This window comes from Limulus polyphemus, unplaced genomic scaffold (genome assembly GCF_000517525.1).
Source record: "Limulus polyphemus unplaced genomic scaffold, Limulus_polyphemus-2.1.2 Scaffold1014, whole genome shotgun sequence".
NCBI classification, from domain to species: domain Eukaryota; kingdom Metazoa; phylum Arthropoda; class Merostomata; order Xiphosura; family Limulidae; genus Limulus; species Limulus polyphemus.
In genome coordinates this window covers 303,053-310,101 of record NW_013666624.1, presented here as the reverse complement: position 1 = coordinate 310,101, position 7,049 = coordinate 303,053, and positions in this window count along the sequence as shown.

Here is a 7,049-nt window from a genome sequence, read left to right as displayed (position 1 = left end):
ATTTAATTAACATTAGTAAACTTTATAAAATAACGTGTATTTGTTTTTCCCTCATATTTGTGATACAATGATTTATGTTTTCTACCAACACAGTTGAAGTTTGTATTTAGACTAATGTGCTACCTATTTATTGAGAATACGATTTGTGTTCCTCAGAGGGTCAGTTGTAACTTTCTAGACAGAAGATAGAGTGCAGATAACCCATTATGTAGCTTTACGCTATAATAACCCCACGGACAACTAATATTTGCCTTTCAGTATTGCCAAAAAACAACTTTTGTTGAATAGTATATTTTTGTTGTAAGCAATTCAATGTATAATCATTAAAATATAGGCAATTCCATTAAAACCAAGAGGGAATCCTCAATAGCCACGAGAATCCAAATTGTTTGAGGCAGGATTAAATTAATTTCCGAGACATTTTTTTCCTTCTTATTAGCTATATTTTTGTGCGCCATCAATACCAAGCGTGGGGCGCGCGTATACCCGATTCGATTTTATTACTCATCAGGATCTCTACTAGCCTAGCCTCAAATTGAAATTCTTTTAGGCAGGATTAGAGTAAATTACTCCATGAGACCTTGAGCTTGGTCAAATACACCAATCGAAAGAGTTTGACATCATGAGTCAAAAACTGTAATTAGATCTCAAATCGGCCAAGAGATGGCGGAGCTGTGAGATAAAAGTATATATTTGTAAGAAAACGAACAAACTTGGAGCCTTCTATGAACCTCTACGCCGCCGTTAAATATCAAAAAGTCTTATGTTCAAACTAGTAGCACTCAGTAGTTTTTCTTTCTCTCTCTCTCTCTCTCTTTTATTATTCTTACTAAACATTCAAATTTCATGGTATATTCTCATTATACTGACATGAGTGACATCCTCTTCCTTCCTGTTGAGGCCATATTCAACGATATGGTGTTCATTGTCCAGTCTCTGAAATCACGTTTTATACTACACTGGCTAAACCCATGATGGTCAGTATTAACAGCTAAATTTGGGTCATTCAGATGTGCTTTTAGTGACATCCACTGAGCTTCAGATTAATCATGATCAATGTTGTGAGCAGTTATGCGTTTATTGAAACTTATTGTGGCTGTACATTTTTTTTCAATGTAATTGTAACCAACTAATGAACAGATGCCAGTCTACTATAAACTGATTTGAGTAGATTTTAAACATTAGTGTGATGGTTAAAATAAAATAATTAATATAATTTACTTGTATCTGAATTTTCTGATGACCATTGTAAGAAGCAGATGTTTGACAAATACTGATAATCTGGATAAATGTCAACAAAAAGGTCAGACGTGGTCTGCTAAAACTTAATTTGACTGGAGCTGGTCAAACTCAGGATAGCAAAAATGATTAAATATTAGCTTACAAAAATTTAGATTGGCTAGACTAACCACTTTCAAAATGCCCAATGTAATGGACAGTCGATGAGTTATTGAAAGCTGTTTTTCTCTGTTGCTGAAAATTCGTGATGATCAACAAAACAGGTGTATAAGATCCAACTAAACCTTGCTTCAACCTTATATATAATTAGTAAAAGACATCATCGTTATTTATTATCTGATGAATATGACTGAATACAAGCATTACTATACCAAAGAAAGAAAGAAAATAATAACAGATATATGTGCAAAGAAATATCTGCTACAATAAACTTACATTTATAGACTAATTCACCATTCTTTCTTCCATGTAGTAGAACTGCCTCAGTCTGATTATTAGTTGTGAAAGAGACAGGGTATTTATATTCGAAAAGTGACCTAGATTTAACTTGTCTTTAGACTGTTTGTTGTAGACAGGTATTAAAAGTTAGGATAAGTCTAAAATTGTGACTGAACTTATCAACACTACCCGGAAACAGCCAACTATGTTACCATTCGAGTACATACGTATAAATATAATTCGTTGTATTTTAGAATGAAATCACAATCTTATATATATATTTCACATTTCTGTAAAGTTGATGTAGATTTTAGGTCTAAGTAGACATAAATACTAAACGTAACAAGCAGAGCTTATTCGATCGTAGACAAACTATCTTTCATCTTAAAAATATTTTAAGTTTTATTTTTTAATATTTGTAGACTGATCCTGTCTGAACTTTTGACCAATTGCTGTATGTCTGGCACAGTTTAATCGTACTGACTAGTGAGTGTAAAATGTTTTTGTTGTATAGTACGATTAACTGAACAAAATACAAGAATTGTACACTAATTTTGTTCGTTTATAAACTGTTTTAAAAAATCTCATATACTGAACTGAAATTAACAGTTAGTAATATGGACATAACGTAGAAATGTACAAAAGTTGTATGGAAGCTAATTTAAACGAAACAATCCAGTATTTAATAAACTAAGAAGTTTGAAGTTTTCATAAATAGTATATTAGTGTATCTAATTCTAAAAGTTTTGTTGATAAATGTTTCATTATGTGTGATACTTGTTAAGTCTGTGATTTTATTTACATGTATTAACGATATCTGTTTAATTAAAACATATTTGTCTATGATGAAACATGAGTTTATAAAAGAAAATCACAGAAAACGGATGATTAATATATTTGATTATCTTTGTATGAAGTACAAGTGAAGTGAAAGATGATGCATCAAATGTTAAATAACATTGTTTCAATATCTATGTGAGGAAAATATATGTTTTGAAATGTAAAATAGTCGATAAACTGGTTTTTCTGAGCTCACAAACTGAAATCTTACATGTTTAGTTTGCAGTGAACAAATAACTGTTTGACTATAATGCACAAGTTTGAATCCTTCATTCGTTTATTTATGTAGTGACGTCTCTTCAGTACGATGTATTACATGTCTCGTGGTGAATTCAGCGTTTGTTTTCACATACTCTTACACAAGTGAATTACATGTATTTACATGTAATTATAGATTCTAACTGAAATGAACAAATAGTGATATGGACATATTGTAGAATTTTACAAAAGTTTTATGAAAACTAATTTAAACGTGACAATCAAGTAATTTATAAACTAAGATGTTTGTAGTTTTCGTAAATAGTATATTAGTGTATCCTGAAGTTTTCTTACTAAATGTTTCGGTAGGTGTGATACTTGTCTGTACATTCTTGTAAATGATATTATTTAATGATAAACAGTAAATATGTGGAATTTATAAAATAATTTCTTGTAGACCATATCTTTTATTGTGAGAAGTAGTAAAATTGAAATGATTTGTTGAGATCTTTTTTATTGATAACAACTATTTAAATTATGATGGAATTAGGACTAAACTCTGTGAAATACAAGAATTGTACACATTTTTTCGGCTATAAACTATGTTCATTTATGAAAAATATATTTCATACTTTGTTGTACTAATAAGTTTAATTGTCATAGTGTATTTAAAGTGAAACTTTAAAAGATATGGACATATAATTTCTGATTTGTCAACAATCTTTAGTCTGTTAGTTTTATAGAAACAAAAGCAGTACTTATTTTAGCTTTAGGCGAACACGTTAGTTGGTTTTACACGATGGTCATGTCATGGGGGTGTAATAAGTCAGAATATTATAACCAATATAGTTGAAAGAGTCCACACTGTTTTCATGCGTGTTAATTAAGTATCTAAGCAATCGTTTGACGGCAAACGTTTTGCGAAGATGTTCAAAATTTGTTACAATTGATAGGGTAAGGTATCTTACATAAAACAACGTTTTATACATAGTTTGTTAATGGTTAATTTTTTATGATTACTTAGAGATTCAAAGTGAAAATTATAAATTAGAAAATTCACCAAGAAAAACTGTCGAACAAACAGTACTGTAAAGACCAGAATCAGTTGTAGTACAGTGTAAATTTTAACGAGCAAATTATTTAACGTAAACTAATATTGGTTTCCCAAAATAACTATGTTTGTTGGAATATGAAAAAAAAAAGTTTCTGTCTTTTATAAAACAAATAATTTTGCTTCTTCATTCGTTTTTGTATATGTTATTTAATTAAACACAGATCGAACAATAAACATATTCGCTTTTGTCAATGTGATGTAAAAACATGAGTTATGTAACACTGTTATAATAGCTGCCTCTTTCAAATAATGGTTTTAATTGTAAAGTAACTTTCTAGGAATATGTAGCGATGTTAATTTTTGCATATAATTGTAAGACATACATAATATTATTAAATCTAGAAATGAAAAATACAATGGTGATGACTTAATCACATGTTGAGACACCTTACGATAAGCTTACTATCTTACTGAACTATCCGCCTATGAAAGCACCATCCGCCTTAGCAGCACTAACCTTAGTAACACCATCCGATCTGGCTGCACTAACCTGAGTAACAATCCACCTATAGAAACACTATATTTAGTAAGACCACCCGCTTATAGTACCTTAGTAACACCGTCCGCCGATAGAACCTTGGTAACAGCTTCTGCCCTTAGCAACGTACCCTCTTGTATCGCACTATGATGTCATCCCCTAGCAACGCGCCCTATGGTGAGATAAAGTGGAATTACGACGTTATTGCCTTCGTATAGAATAGCACGAATACCCATTTTGTTCTTCAGGTGCTTGAGATACGCAACAGTTGAATAGATATGTTTTGGAAGCCACTTGTATAGATGTGACTTGTGTTGCTTTTAAGATGGAGCTCCTTTTTGATTATGTTTTAGACTGTTGCCTGAGACACGTGGACAGCTTTTCCTGCGTTAGTGCATTTTTACCTGTTTCTAGATGTCACACATTGCTTACCATGGCTGTGGTATGGTTTCTTACAGTTTTCTTTCTGGATAGGCTTGGTGCCCCAAGGTGATCCATATTTCTTTACTTTTCAATGTCATTATGTACAAATAATATCTTGTAAATTCTAATTCCCAATATGAACACATTTTTATGATCTAAGTATAAATATTTTGTGTTAGAAAGGGCTGTTACATACCCTTTCCAAAAGTGATCAATTTTGGGTGACATTATACCACTTACAATTGCCAAATAATGTCAAAATGTAGTTCTAATACATAGCATTCCACTGCAATTTTATATCGTTGTGGTTGTCATGTCACATGTGACTTGCTGATTTGCAAAATTGTTTTAACTTAACATACTCAACCCTCTGTACAACTGTCTCATGAAATAATAAAGAGTGTCTATGATCAGACCCTGCTACAGAATGGGTGTAAGACGTTTCTAATTAGAGCTTAGAACATTTTAAATAAAATATCTGATTGTAAAATACATACTATAGAGAGATAAGGTGTGCAACATTTGCATATTACGCTTTGGTTTCAAAGACGAGTTTACTTTATAATAGCTGTTACTTTTAATTGTTGTTTTTTCTCTATTAATTGAACGAAGATGAGTATGAATTAACATTTTTATGGCATGTTAATTCATTAATTGTTTATCACTCATAATATTCGTGTATTTGCTGAGCCTTTGAAAGCTTAACTCATTAAGTTATTTATTTTTGAATTATTTGTTTGTTTGCAGTTAAGCACATAGTTACACAATGGGCTATTGTGCTGTGTTCACCATAGGTATCGAAAACAGGTTTTTAGCACTACAAGCCCCCATACTTACTACTGAGCCATTGGGGCTTGTATTTTTGGAGAGGAATATTGAGTAAGTAATGATTATTTGAGTAAGTTTGATTATTTGCTATTTTTGCTTGTACACATTAAGTTGTGAATTGTGTGTGGATTAAAAAGTATCTGTGCTAATTTATCCATTTATACGTTTTTAATTTCTGTAAATAAAGAGACAAAAGTTCTTGTTCTTTATGGGCTGGACCAAATGAATATTTCATAATGTTTACGTGATTCACAGTTCAAGCTTCATATTAATCAATAATTTTGGATGATAACACTTCAATTATGTGATGATTTCTTGATAACTTTCATGTTAAAGAAATACCATTTTAAATGAAAAACGTGATAAGACGAAACAAAAGATTGTTATTAATAGAGTCTAATCAAACTAGACCTTTGTTACTGGTGGTATGCTCTGGGGTCACTGCTTGGGCTTTTGTCTTTCTTAGTTACATTGCTGATAATGGCAAGAGCATAATTAGTAAATTAGTGAAATTTACTGATGACTTTAATCTATTGGGTATTCCTAATTATACTGAGGATGCTGAAGTACTACAGAATTATTTAGATCAATTGAAAACAGTTGGTAAATTGCCTTGAATTATGGTAACTTCAAGATAACGCAGTTGGTTTATTCTGATTTCAGTCATACGTTTAATATAAATGTGAATCTCCCTCTGTATCATGACTGAAGAAAGGATCTTGGCATAGTGGTAGATAAGTCACTGAAACCGCATTAATGTCATAAATAACATCTCAACCACTACTTTGTCTGTCATATCCTAGTTGACTTATTGAGCCCTTTTATTGGGCAAAAGGCCTCATTGGTGTTTGGATATAGTGTTGTTAACGTATTATTACATTTTCATTATTCTTTCTCATAAGTTCTTATAATCAAAGCAACGTTCTTTGTTGTTAATAGCCAAGCAAATATAATTTTAAGATGCATTTATAGACATCCGTCATTCTCTTGTTCACTTATATTTACCTTTGAGAAACTGGGTAGGATCTGCGAGATAACAGGAGGTTCGGCTGAATTCTCTGACTCTGACCGAGTTTGAAGCAAAGAAAGAGACTGGGCAATATAAAACAAAGAAAAACAACATTTTTAACTCCTAAACTGACAAGTATACAGAACGAAACACTGTTTTTACTGGATAGTTAAGTCTCTCAGAACTCTCCTAAGAACTTCATAACAGGCTTATTAAAAATTAGTTAACATAATTATTATTAAACTTAGAAGAGTATCTTGCTATTCAAAAAAGAACTTCACTTATTAAACTGAGAGTCTGATCTTAAGAAAGAGAACTAACTGAAAAAACATGGTATCATATTTGAAATTCTATAATGCCACCCTTTTCAGGTCACTACCTATATCACTGTTGGTAATTCCCGTAAAATATAAGGGGTGTTGGATATCAGGATATCACCTGACCAGCCACTGGAAAAAAAGGCTGTCTACTTTCATAGTATG